This window comes from Ahaetulla prasina, chromosome 3 (genome assembly GCF_028640845.1).
Source record: "Ahaetulla prasina isolate Xishuangbanna chromosome 3, ASM2864084v1, whole genome shotgun sequence".
Lineage (NCBI taxonomy): Eukaryota > Metazoa > Chordata > Lepidosauria > Squamata > Colubridae > Ahaetulla > Ahaetulla prasina.
The window spans coordinates 63,136,803-63,151,829 of record NC_080541.1 but is presented as its reverse complement, the minus strand read 5'-3'; the positions used below and the strand labels follow the sequence as shown (position 1 = coordinate 63,151,829).

The 15,027-nt window shown below is 34.7% G+C and overlaps 1 protein-coding gene across 1 annotated transcript in view; it reads right to left on the bottom strand.

The window, feature by feature from the left end:
• LDLRAD4 (low density lipoprotein receptor class A domain containing 4) overlaps window positions 1-15,027 on the bottom strand; it is a 314,691-nt gene that overhangs the window by 270,091 nt on the left and 29,573 nt on the right. The window contains exon 2 of the mRNA XM_058174746.1: window positions 662-745. The gene's annotated coding sequence lies outside the window, so the exon portion shown is untranslated. The remainder of the gene's footprint in view (window positions 1-661; window positions 746-15,027) is intronic.

Sequence of the window (15,027 nt, the reverse complement as noted above, 5' to 3'; positions counted from 1 at the left end):
CATTTCCTGTGCTATATAATACAATATATGCTATTTTGAATAAGTATACCTCTGAATATATAGTAGATGTATCTCTGAATATCTCCCTGAATTTTTAAAAACTTTTCAAGTTCATTATAAACTCTATCATTGCTGAAGGCATTGAGAAATCTGGTAAGGAAATATCTTTGAAACAATAAGCCAAGAGGTCATGAGTCATCTAGTTCAGTTTAATTATGATAAACCGAGGCCAGGCTTACAGCATTAATGGGTTTTTTATTATATCTTTGCTATATTTTATTTGTAATTACTAATTTCACTCATTTATATTCATTCCGATAATTTAGCTGAATTAGCAAGTTAGCTATCATTTCTATAAATCTATTGTATGTTCAGTATATATTCTGATTTTATCAAAACACACGAGATATTATAATTTTTTCATTTAAAATATTAAAATGTTGCATATTACTTCCTCTAAAACAACCATATTTTGAAATCTTAGCACAGCATTTCTAATGTATGATTTGGAAATATTTAGGAGAAGAAACACTATTGATGAGGGGGCGGAAAAATGTCATTGACAGAAATGCAGCCACTTAAAATAAAAAGTATAAGATAATTTTTTCCCATAGAAAGTGAGATATATATATATATATAACATATAAATCGTGTTACTCACCACAATTGTTTCAGGAAGCCACAGTGCAACTTTGAATTCTATTTAATTAATACTCATCCTGTTCAGCCAGTAATTTCAGTTATTCTGTGGAGAGAAACAGACAAAAATTGTTTTAAGTTTCCAAGAATTCTTCTCCAGCAAGACTTTGATAAACCTCTATTGTGATCTCAGCTGAAATATGGATTTTCAAGACAAATTAACAACTGCTCAGAGGATAAAAATAGTACATTTTTTTCTACACAAGGAAATAAAGATCTATTTGACTTCCTTTCACTAATTATTATTCTTAATTATTATGTCATAATTGCTAAGGAGTAATAGGTTTCATTATTCAAGTTTTTTAAATATTTAAAAAATAATTAGAAAAAATTAAACAGGCTTGCTAGTTTTTTTTACTATTTTTACATACATTCCAAAATTGTATGTTATTTTGCACACAATAGTTTTTTATTACATATTATAGAAGGAATGAAGAAGCAGGATAGAAAGAGTATTGGCGCTTTTAAACTTTGGTGTTGGAGAAGACTCCTGAGAATACTTGAACAGCCAAAAAAACCAAGCAAGTGGATTACTGTATAAATCAACATACAGTTCTAGCTCAAGGTACAAATGACCAAGCTCAAATTATCCTACTTTGGACACATTACAGATAGTCTTCAACTTACAGCCATTCATTTAATGACTATTTGAAATTGCAACGGCACTGGAAAAAGTGACTTACAACTAGTTCTTCAACTTATGATTTTCACAGCGGTCAAGTGATTGTGATTTGGACACTTAGCAACCAGCATGTATTTATTATGGTTGCAAAATCCCAGGGTCTTCCTGATCTTCCTTGGCTTCCAACAAGCAAAGCCAATGGGGGAAATTGGATTTACTTAACAACCATGGCAAAACACTCATAAAATCAGGCGAACTCACTGAACAATCATATAACTTAGCACTTTGGTCCCAATTGTGGTTGTAAGTTAAGGACCACCTGTATGTAAAGACCTTGTTCTCTAAAGAAAGTGATGATGCTGGTAAAAGATAGAAGAAAAGAGAAGAAAACCATCAGCACAGACTCTGTTGTAATGGTGGCAGTTGCACCATTAAAGATGGAAAAACCAAGTTAGGGACAGATTGTTATGGAGAAAATCCATCTATGCAGTTGCATAGATTATGTATAATAGTACATAATCAATCAATCAACCATGCGAAGAAAAAATATAATAAAATACTAAAGATTGGGAGAAAGTAAAGTATAATTAGCAAACAAGTAAATGAGAATAGATTTTTAAAAAATGCATCCCTCTGCTGAGCAATTGAACAATTCAAATTAATGTCTTTTCAAACATGCACCTTTAATATGAATTTCGAACAACAGACTATATTTGCTGCTATTTGCTATATATATTTTGAAACAGGGTTGTTCTATTTTATTATACCAGAGGAACGTTGTTACATTCAAAGTACAAAGCTGTTTGTGAGCATTTTATCACATCTTTGTTTCAGATGCCATTAGGGTTGTATAGCTTTCTCTCCGTCTCTCTATACTTAGGCTTTGCCAATATGTAGGATTAAACAACTTTCCAAGGTTGAATAAGCCACCATCTGTCTGTTTTGCATGGTACTGTTTGCCATACAGGAGGCTTGTCCCTCAAAGCATGTTCCTACCATATGTCACCCTCAAGTGATCAGCCAGACATTTGAGAAAAAAATGAGCAAGTCTTACTGGAAATCCCTCTCTAGAATTCTAGAGGAAATTCTCAAGGCTGTGTTTGTCATATCCTGTTATCGTTATGTGCCAGGAACTTTAGAGGTAAATCATCTAATAAAAACGGTATTCTATATACCATTTCCTAACTAAAATTCACAGAAGTTGATTATCATTTTAAAAGTATAGGCAATTTTAATCTAATTCAGGTTGCTACATTCCTCATTCTAAACAAGCATATTAATATAAATCATCCAAATTAATTTTAAGCCCTTACAAACCTAGAAATTTCCTATGCAGTAAACATTATTAGTTTTATTATTTAGCAAATACAATTAGAAATAGTTTTTCTCCAGACATTTAAAATTATATATGCCAGGTTGCTCAGTTACTGCTTTCAGTTTTCTTTCCTAAGTGTAGAGCAGAATGTATATATACTGCTCAAAAAAATAAACGGAACACCTAACCAACACAATGTACTGTATTTAATAAGAATATTTCATTCCTTCAGATCTAGGATGACTTACAGTATTTTTGTGTTCCCTTTATTTTTTTTGAACAGTATATATCTAAATTCAAATTCTTTCAAATAACAGCCAGATGTTTGGCTTGCTACAATTATGTGTTTTCTTGGACTATAAAGCATCCAAGAACAGGAAGTAATATTATTAGCTGCAAACTTTCATGATCTCTATTATTACTTTCAATTTTGTTTTATTCAACGCATACTTAAGACAGCCATTTGTCTATATTTGACAGTCACTTGTCCAGAATGATATATGGTTTCCTGCCATCGTGAACTAGCAGACCTCCAAGATCCCTTTCAATTCTATTATTCTATGCAGAATGATCTGTATAGTTGTTGCTTCTGTATAATTAGAAATAGGACTGTTTAGCAAATTAGTATGTGCGTTAGCTATCATATGCACAAAAAACAGGTGTACATACTTTAGGATACATATTTAAGATAAATCTTCCACAGCTCTGAGCTGCAATTAGAAGAGAAACAAATTAAAATTGAGTGAGTAGTTACCAAGTAAGCAGTAGATAAATAGTCAAGTAAGAAAATAATCAAGCTAGATTATTTTATGCTGGTACAGCAGCAACTAGGCCTTATGTAAAACATTTCTTTAAACTACGATTGGTTGGTTGGTTGGTTTTGTTTATTGGATGTTGAGCTGCCCAACTCCAAAAAGACTCTGGACAGCTTACCTTATTTGAAAGGATGTATAATGTAAAAGAATCATGACCATCTGAACAAAACCCCATAAATAAAACTCAGAAACAACAAGAAAAATTGCCATGGATTCCACAGAAACTTTAACCCCAGGCCTGGAAACAGAGTCATGTTTTAAGAGATTTCCAGCACATTTGAGGAATGGGAGCTGAAGGTATCTTCATGAGGGCTGCTATTCCAAAGACAGGGGCCACAACTTCATAATAATGTTATGTTCATAATGAACCTTTACTCAAATGTTAGGATTTAGGATTTAAAATTTAGATGAGATTTTGTAATGCTTAAACTAAAGAGATGGAATATGTAATATTAAAGTAATACTCTAGAATGAGTATTTGTAGAAAACTCTTCACTTTATCTATAGAGGACAAAACCAACACAAGAATACTTCTTTTGTTTTGTTAAATTCTCATTCTGTAACCAGGGAGTCAATTTTAATTTTACCATTTTGCAAAATAGCTGCTCCACTTCATTGTTTTATCAAAATATAAACCAGCAGAGACTTATTGTTAAAAGTCAAGTGCTAGAAAGACTGTGGATTTGAAAACTAAAATATAGTAAATATGGTTGGAATGTTTTTAGAATCCAGTTGGATCTGTAGCCTTATCCAGTAGGGCTCTTCTTGTGTTTTATTTCAAGATATCACAATGAAAGTTAATTGACAGGGGTGTGTGTGTGTGTGTGTGTGTGTGTGTGTGTGTATCAGTGGTGGGTTGCTACCAGTTCACCCCAGATCACGCGAACCAGTAGCAGTGGTGGCGGGAGGCTTTGGCCACCTGCTCGGACGCTTCTGCGCATGTGAGCGAACTGGAAGCGACGGGTTTTGAAATCCGCCCCTGGTGTGTGTGTGTGTGTGTTGACTATAATATAACACACACAGAGATAACATTCATAACTGATTAGTTGCTACTATATACTTCATTTGGTCAGATCAATTTTAAACTACACATGAAAACTAGATCGCTTGTTGCTGATAATATATTGTAAATTCTTTATAGAATATAGCTGTTTTGTTTCCTAATACATTATAAGATGAGACTTATTGTACAATTTGGCAATTCAATTACCTAAGGAGAAAAGACCAGAAAAGTTAGTATAAATGATAGCACATTAAAAGTACACCCACATACCATGACTCAAACACCAACACTAGATGGGAATTTATACTAAAAAGGAGAGTGAGTGTGAAGGCAAACCATTTAGGATTTTTAAGCCAGACTTTCAATTAAACAAAACTAGTCCTACATTTTGACTTTTCCTTCCACATTAAACTGCAGGAATGATGCTGTTCCTTCACATCAAAGGAAAATAATCAACCTACAGCCAAACCAGTATCATATTTGCTCTCCTCTCCTGCTGCGTTAGCATTATCTTTTCACAGAGGAAAATACAAGTATATATTTTCCCAAATTTTATAAATGCCAAGTCCATTTAAAAAGAAAATAAATGATGCTAATCACAGGCAACTTTCTACAAATATTTGTAAAGAAGTCTTACAATAAAAATAATATAGTATAGACTCATTCATCAAAATTATTTCAGAGGAACAATGCAACAGAGCACATTCAACAGCTACTAAATGTACAATCAAGGAGGAAAAACATGGAAGATAAGAGAAATGCAGCAGGGCACTGCATTTTAACAGGAACTGCAAGATGACTATGAACAACAACACCGTAGGAACAATGTCAGTTTCCTAGCTTACTGAGGTAGACGTCATGTTATGGAAAAATGTTGAGCTTCAGAGAAAATTGATATGGCCAAACACTTCAATCTTTGCATATTATACAGGAAACAAGTCTTTTGCTTTCAGTGCTTCCTAGGAAAACTATTCATCATTTTGGAATCAGGAATCTGGTTACAGAACCCAGACAATTGTTGAAGCAATATATGCTTAAAGAGGATTAAATAACACAAGAAGCCCTTAAAATCACATCTGGCTGTCTAACGCTACAGACTCGTCAATCTGAATAGTTTATCAACAGCTCAGTGATTAGAACTCACAGTCACCCAGCTTCTAGTCTGATGTCTTAACCACTACAATAAATTGTCTCTCTTTGAGAAGTTAAGGAAAAACAAAATACATCAATTGGAAAGTATAATTATTTATAGTCTCATAAATATATACAGGTAGTCCTTGACTTGCAACCAATAATTTACAATGAACCCATCCCCAAAAGCTATTTAGGAACCAACTCTGGACATTCGACAGTTGCAAATGCACACACACCCATGGTCACATGACAGCATTTCAGACACTTGGCAACCAGGTCACCTTCACAGCTGGCTGCTGCATTCCATGGTCATGATGATTGTGGTTTACTAGTTGTTTTTCTGGTTTTTGGCCTTTGGGGCCAATTTCTGGCAAAAAAACCACCATCCATAGGGATACATCATTTGCTTAACAACCGCTATTAAACAGTTACATGAGTGCCTTGACAAATGACCATCATAATCTATGACAGAAATTCCATGCACCATTATGGTCATAAGTTGAGGACTACCTATAATGGGTATGTCTGTAGTTTAAAAATCAGATTTCCAGCCAGAATTCCTTTTATCGGTGCAATGCAAGGTAAGTAAGCATAGCTGCTGTATACATCAAGCAATCAAGAGAGGATCAATAGAAAGCTGCAGACCTTTCAGAATTGTTGTTGTTAGTTGCGAAGTCGTGTCCGACCCATCGCAACCCCATGGACAAACTTTCAGAATTAGCAAATAGCTAAATAAATATAAGTATAAATATAAGTATGCATAATATTTTATACTACATCATGAATGAAGACATGACAAAAGAGTAATTTTTGTATACATAATGTGCCCAAGTGTCTAGAGCAAAAGGTCATTGAAAAATATTTGTTGTAGACAGTACCGTTGATATGGAAAGAGAACGGCAGCATTCAATTGCAACTGCCGAGTGGCATGAACCAACTGTCAATGTTAAAAGTATTTTGCCTGTAAAAAGAAATGTGTGTGTGTGTGTGAGAGAGAGAGAGAGTGTGTGTGTGTACATGGACGATCAATAACTAGTAAATGCTGCAATGACAAGCATGTGTGTTAATACACCTACAGCATTGATTTAGTCGCTAGCCAAAATAAGAGCCAAAACATTCCCCTCTCCCATCTCTGTGGCTCCAAACTGTAACAGCAAGCAGTTAAACAACATGCTCTGTGGCCAGATGGCTTAAATAAAAAGAACACTTTTTGTTAATTAGGAAATAAATGAATCTGCTGTTAATACAACATGTTACAGTGCAGGAGAGCAGTTTAAACTTTTGATCTTTCCAACAAGCAGGAACACTGCTTCCATATGACAGTATTAGAAGCTTTGTGAAATGTTCTCTAACCTCTTTCCGAAACTTACTGAATCAGTATTTTACAACTGTTTATTCCTTTGCAAATGAAAACAGTAGTGAAAAATAAAAGGGGAATATTATCTAGTTTGATAGATTATTTGGTTTAAATGTTTTTATTTTTATGGAATATGACCTGTTTGAAAGAGCTTTTAAAAATACAGTTCTATTCTTATTGTAAGCATGGTTACATTTGGGCCTGTGATGAACTGAAGCCACTGAGGTCCTACTGGCTTGCAGCAAAGGTAGGGCTGGACACAGGAGTGAAATCCAGCAGGTTCCCTTAAGTTCTGGAGAACCTGTAGCGGAAATTTTGAGTAGTTCAGAGAACCGGCAAATACCACCTCTGGCTGGCCCCAGAGTAGGGAGGGAATGGAGATTTTGCAATATCCTTCCCCCAGCATGGGAGAGAATGGAGATTTTGCAGTATCCTGGAGTGGGGTGGGAATGGAGATTTTACTATATCTTCCCCTACCACGCCCACCAAACCACGGCCACAGAACCGGTAGAGAAAAATTTTGGATTTCACCCCAGGCTGGACATATGAGGTAGTTAACATTGGGGAGAAGGACAATTTATTCTGGACAAGACAGGTTGGGAGAAGCACTGAAGGGGACTTTAGGGAAGGCTTTAATGGAAGAGTAATTTGCTGCGTGCTTGGTTGAAAGCCTGGATCATCAATGACGTTACTCTCAAGATATTGCTGGTAAAGGCCTAATCTATTTGTATTGAGATTATATTTATCCATGATTGGTGAGAGGTGACTGAGCGATCTGGCATGCATTACCAAACCTGCTGAGTTTTGGGAATGGTTGCTATCCTATTCCAGATTTAAGGTCTCAAATCCTACAGCCATAATGTCAAGGTCTGTGAGGGGAGTGGTGATCTTGACTATGACCCAGGGGCTCTGTTCTTTAGTTGACAGGTTATGCTTGTATATAAAAACTGGGTTAAACATATGGTTAATTACCATGTTAATTAATTTGGCAACTAGGAGAATGTCATGATTGTTCCCCCTCTATAAAGGCAAAGATAGGGAGAATTAATGGGAAAAAAACTGTAGTAGAATTAAAGTCTGTAGAGATTCTCAGTCATCCAGGTCATGGTTGTCCCAAAGGTGATTTTTCAGGAGGGAATTGGACTTTCTTGTTTTTTCTTTTGAAGACGTTTCACTTCTCATCCAAGAAGCTTCTTCAGCTCTGATAGGATAGTGGGGAATGGAATGTAGTAGAATTACTTTGTTAAATGTTCCAGGGAAGGTATTTAGCAGAATTCTGTTCAAAAATTTCAACAGTTGACAATGAGCAAAATTTGGGAACCACAATATGGTTTTATTCTAGGAAGGGACAGGCAGGCTACATTTTAGCTTGTCGACAAGTCATTGAGAAATATATGAAAGTGAGAAAAAAATTACATATTTGTTGATATACTAAACGCATATGATAAAGTGAATAAGCTTAAATTAATGGAGTGTTTTGCATGAATTGAAGGTTGGTTGCTGAATGTGTAATAGCGGTATATATTTAGAAGTAAAGCATGTGTGAAAATAAATGGAATACTTAGCAAATTTTCAACAATGAACAGGAATTAGGAATAAGCACGTCTGATAGCCCCCTTCCTTGTTTGATGGATACATGAATAAGGAAAAGACAAGCTCTTTGGCAGCTGCCTGAACAAAAAATGATTTATTTTCCAAGTACAATATTCACAAAGTTCTGTTTGGCAATGTTTGTTGAGATGAAAGGGGAAGGGATGCAGGGATTTCGACAAGTGAGCTATTTTCAATTTAAATCCAAAATATCTTGATGCACATTAGGTAGTTTCTCTGATTTTCTTTTTCAAAGCCTTTTTCTGAACTTGTAAAAAAACCTCTTTGCTGATAGTGAAGAAGTTTACAGCTGATTGTTGATATAATAGCTATTGTATCTTTATCAGTCTGAGAACCAGCTCTTACATCAGTGTTTCGGGTACTCTTAGAACTGTGTTGGTATACATATGATTGTACATCAGTAGCGGGTTTCAATTTAGTTTGCTACCAGTTCACTCGTGCATGCGTCCGGGTGGGTGGGCGGAGCCTCCCACCATCACTGCTACCAGTTCACCCAATCCAGGGCAAATCGGTAGCAACCCACCACTGTTGTACATAAATAAACTGGTGTTGCCTTAGATTAGAACTTGAATGATTTGCAGTTGGTGTTAGATTTTAAGATGCCGCAAAGAATATGGATCTGAAAATTACTGTGTCAAAGATCAGAGTGAATTTGAATGGGAAAATGGGGAATGAATGATTAGATAGATGATAGATAGACAGACAGACAGATAGATAGATAGATACCATAGATGATAGATAGATGATAGATAGATAGATAGATAGATAGATAGATAGATAGATAGATAGATAGATAGATTGATTTGTGTGTGATGGGAAAATGAAGACTTTTAAATTTTACAAATGCTAGTATAAAATAAGTGGGTAATGTAAGATTTGTTGTGAAGAATAAAAGTTTATCAAAGAAGTGAAAATGGTTGCATGTAAAAATATGCTTCTGCAAGGACTGGATATATTGAGAAACATAAAAAGTTGAATGCAATGGAAACGGTTCAACAAACAAAGAAAGATAAACTCAAGAATTAATTTGTGCTGAATTAATGGGATAAAAAGTAGTCGGTATAAAAGTAGTGCACTGAGATCAGTTGGCCATATAAAAATATTAAAGGAATAATGAATGGGTCAAAAAGAAGAAGTAGAAAACTAAGCCTTATATATAGTTCTATATAGAGTAAATTTCCTCCTCTGTGTAGAATCTTCCCAGTCCATATGGGCAGACGTTTTTTTAGGATCCCACTTCCATGAGCAGTGAAAGGGCTATGAATGTGAAAGCATGGCTTCTCTGAAGCAATCCCTTTGCTTTGGAATGCCTAGCTGCCAGTCACTAGACAAGCATTTTATTAGTTTTCTGCAGAACTATTTGTTTCAACAGATGTTTGAAGGCGGATAGGCCTTCAACAAAAAGAGGCTACCAATCGTTTATAAGCAAAATATCTGGTTTACTATCGTTTTAAAAAATGTCTTGTTAAACAGTTAATGAGAAAATACATTCCTGAATTTTCAAAAAAGCACATCTAATATTTTTTACTTCTGTCACAGCAGAACAGAGGAAAAACTACCAAGAAATGAGACATACTATAACATGTGTTAGCTTTATTAATATGAAAATGTGATTATACTCGTGGCTTTTGTTAATCTCAATTAGCATTATAGACTGTCAAAGTCCACAAATAACTCTATCTTAAGGATAAGTATGATGGAAGAAATGCTGCCCATGCATCCATTCTGCTATTTTGTCACAGACAAGTTATCAAGCTAAACACCCAGCCCGCAGTTTCATCATTCAGTCATCCATCCAATCTCATCAATTGATTATGACAGTAACACATGTCCCCTCTAGCTAAATGACAGCAAAACTGTGGATTGTAATCATAGGTCAGCTTCTAAGGACATTGCCATTAAGAATTGCCTAATATGGTAACCAGAACCCCTCTAGCATAACTTCCACCTACTAGATGTTACTCTAATTTAGAAAATCAAAGGAGGCAAGCATTAAAAGTAATAAGCAATAATGTTATAAATAGGTACCTTTAAAAAAATTCCTAACTACAAATGCATGTGCCAAATTCTTTATAGGTTTCAACTTCATTATAAGGTACATTAAATCTTTGTGCTTCTAACACCTGTCACTATTAGAGAGTATAAACTGTCATCGTACACTCTCATTGTACACTCAAAATGTGCCATGTTAAAAGAGCTAAAACTGAAACCTTCCAATGAGCTTCTAATGACTTCAAGCATCTTGTACATAGTTTTCCATTCAAATAAGCTTCTATATTAGCCAGTAGTGAATCTGCTCTTCAGATCATCCCAAATACTTTTCATCACAATTTCTTAACGAACTAGACTTGCATGACAATATGTTAACAAAGTACTCAAAATAAACCACTGTAAGAAAATATTCACTGAGATAATTCCTACATGTACAATTTTCTCATCATCCTGACAGAGAAATCTTTTGCTTAAGTCAAATGTTAAGTCACAGTTTTACAGGTATAAATGTTGTCCAAGGAACAGCACCTTCAGTGAGACTACTACTTCAGTGTAATAATGCCAATATTTTAACCTAACAGATGATATGAATAAATTTGCAATTACCCCCAAATTCTGATGTGTACTTTTTACATATTGATCCTTTCCCTCTAATTTATTCTTCATGTTAATCTCAATTAGCATTATAGACTGTCAAAGTCCACAAATAACTCTATCTTAAGGATAAGTATGATGGAAGAAATGCTGCCCATGCATCCATTCTGCTATTTTGTCACAGACAAGTTATCAAGCTAAACACCCAGCCCGCAGTTTCATCATTCAGTCATCCATCCAATCTCATCAATTGATTATGACAGTAACACATGTCCCCTCTAGCTAAATGACAGCAAAACTGTGGATTGTAATCATAGGTCAGCTTCTAAGGACATTGCCATTAAGAATTGCCTAATATGGTAACCAGAACCCCTCTAGCATAACTTCCACCTACTAGATGTTACTCTAATTTAGAAATCAAAGGAGGCAAGCATTAAAAGTAATAAGCAATAATGTTATAAATAGGTACCTTTAAAAAAATTCCTAACTACAAATGCATGTGCCAAATTCTTTATAGGTTTCAACTTCATTATAAGGTACATTAAATCTTTGTGCTTCTAACACCTGTCACTATTAGAGAGTATAAACTGTCATCGTACACTCTCATTGTACACTCAAAATGTGCCATGTTAAAAGAGCTAAAACTGAAACCTTCCAATGAGCTTCTAATGACTTCAAGCATCTTGTACATAGTTTTCCATTCAAATAAGCTTCTATATTAGCCAGTAGTGAATCTGCTCTTCAGATCATCCCAAATACTTTTCATCACAATTTCTTAACGAACTAGACTTGCATGACAATATGTTAACAAAGTACTCAAAATAAACCACTGTAAAAATATTCACTGAGATAATTCCTACATGTACAATTTTCTCATCATCCTGACAGAGAAATCTTTTGCTTAAGTCAAATGTTAAGTCACAGTTTTACAGGTATAAATGTTGTCCAAGGAACAGCACCTTCAGTGAGACTACTACTTCAGTGTAATAATGCCAATATTTTAACCTAACAGATGATATGAATAAATTTGCAATTACCCCCAAATTCTGATGTGTACTTTTTACATATTGATCCTTTCCCTCTAATTTATTCTTCATGCTAATCACAATATACATAAGTAACTGATATGTATCTGAGTTGTTGAAATCCAGTACAGGCCCTTATTTTCTACTATGCTTGGAACATGAATAGAATTCCCATATACTCTAGTCACAATTGTTCTAAGGACTCAATTTTAAAGTGATGCATTGTCACTTCAGTTCATAGCACCTTCCTTCCTATATGATGAGTTAGGTTGAAATACAAAGTCTAGTCAGTCAAGTAGGCATTTGAAGTTAGATCTTCCTAAACAACTACTACATTATATGCTTAAGTATTCTATTGCCACTGCCAATTAGTATAATAAGTCTTGGAATTGAATAGAGAATCAATCTGATTAAAGTGCAACAACTGTTCCTGCTATTTTCAAACCCCATGGGTCAAGACTAGAAAATCTATTCGTTATTTTAAATGCTTGTGTAATAAAAAGGTCTTCAGAACAAACTAAGTAGAGGGAAGATTCTATCTGTACTACTATGGTAAAAATAACTTTGGGCAATGGTCTAGCAAATGGAAATTGAAACTGAAATGGTCAAAGTACAGTTGCAAATAAAACTAAAGAATCAAATTTGGAAATCATGTACCATCTTGCATATCCCACACTGGAAGTTTAGACTATAGAGAAACATTTGAATAGACATATATGCACACAGAAGGAAAACAAGTGAAGAAATCACTGTATGAGTTTCCAGTCATTAAAAATAGCTTGTTTTAAGAAACAGAATTTTTAAGAAACAGAATTTTTAAGAAACAGAATTTTTAAGAAAGCACCAGTTTATTGCTTCAGTCCAATATTATGTATCTTAATGCAATTTAGGATTCCATTGGCTTTTTAGCTGCTGCTGCACTGGCTACCTGTGGCCTTCGGGTGCGCTTCAAGGTTTTGGTGACCACCTTTAAAGCGCTCCATGGCATAGGGCCGGGTTATCACGGGACCGCCTACTGCGACCAGATACCTCTCACCGACCCGTGCGCTCTCACAGAGAGGGACTCCTCAGGGTGCCGTCAGCTAGGCAGTGTCGGTTGGCGACGCCCAGGGGAAGGGCCTTCTCTGTGGGGGCTCCCACCCTCTGGAACGAACTCCCCCCAGGACTCCGTCAACTTCCTGACCTTCGAACCTTCCGTCGCGAGCTCAAGACACATTTATTCATCTGTGCAGGACTGGCTTAGATTTTTAAATTTAGAGGGGTTTTAAATTGATTTTAATATTTATATTTGATATTTATATTTCTATTTTTAATAATTCGGGCGCTAGAATAAGTTTTTTAAGGATTATTTTAATTTGTATATTGATATTGATGTTTTATATGCCTGTAAACCGCCCTGAGTCCTTTGGGAGATAGGGCGGTATATAAATTCGAATAATAAATAAATAAAATAAATAAATATTTGCATTCATGTTAGCTCCTTTGTAATAGCAAAATTTATTACTGACATTTTACTTTAGAAGTGTCTAATGCCAAATTATTCTTTCTACTTTCCATATATATTTCTGACTTAATGCTTTTTATTGTCTAATGTTTACTTCTAAACTATTTAGGGAAATTACATTATGAACCAATAGTAAATTTTAAAATATTATCAAATGAAAATAGGGAAATCAGCTTCCTTTTTTATTCACTAAATACAAAACAATAGGAACTTCCATTCTGGATAAAGGATGTTGCATAGGTTTTTAAAAAATATTCCATAAAGGACACAAAATGAAAGCTATTAGAAGACAAAGAGAAGAAAGGTAGATATCACCAAGGAGCAAAAAAATGGAAAGATTCTTCAGACATTAATCATAAGTTTATTTCCTGATGGCCGTAACTTCCTTATATACACCATCATGTTCAGCATATTATAATCATGTTAGGTTAGCTCAATTTTTTTCTTCAAACTAAAAAAAAAATTACATTGTGATTGTTCCTGATGAAAAGTCAGAAGTCACAGGAAAATGAAAAACATCAAACCAAGTGATGATTTGACAACAGAAAGCTATACTTTTCAATGGTTTTCTTATGTACAATTAGAAATATTTTAAGTGATAAGAAATGCTATGGATTGGAACAATGTAAGACTGAGTTTGGAATAAAACTATGTACTAATAGTGATAATGCTATTGCTAAAATGTATAAACTTTTGTTGAAATATGAGGAAGAAGAAAAACAAGTGAAGAAATGATAAAATGGGCTAAAATGCACTACAAAGGACCAAATGAAAGCATACAGATGTAGAACCCAAAAGACATCAAAAAGGGCACCATGTATAAGGCGAAGAAATCACTGTATGAGTTTCCAGTCATTAAAAAATAGCTTGTTTTTAAGAAACAGAATTTTTAAGAAAGCACCAGTTTATTGCTTCAGTCCAATATTATATATCTTAATGCAATTAAGCATAAAACCTGCAATATTTTTATTTATTAATTAAATTTATCAATTTAACAGGGTTTATCAAAATCTACCTCTTGTATCCCTTGGGGCAGAAATGATAAGACATGAGGAGTTTGAACTATCTACTCTGCGACAGCACTTAAGGGGTGTGTGTGTGCACTAGAATGAGCCTTGGTAAAAACCTGGTGATAGTCTGAGTAAATCAGGGAGAAAATATAGGGGGCCATGTTTCTTCAATATATTGTTTTTGATGACATACAAAAACTAGGCAGTTGATTCAAAATATATTGCAGCTCAATTTGGAATAATCCTCGCACACTCGGTTTTTTAAAGATCAGCCTAGTTTACATAAAATAATCTGATAAAGGCCACATGAAAGAAGCTTCTGCTTAAGGGACTTCTCATCTTAAGG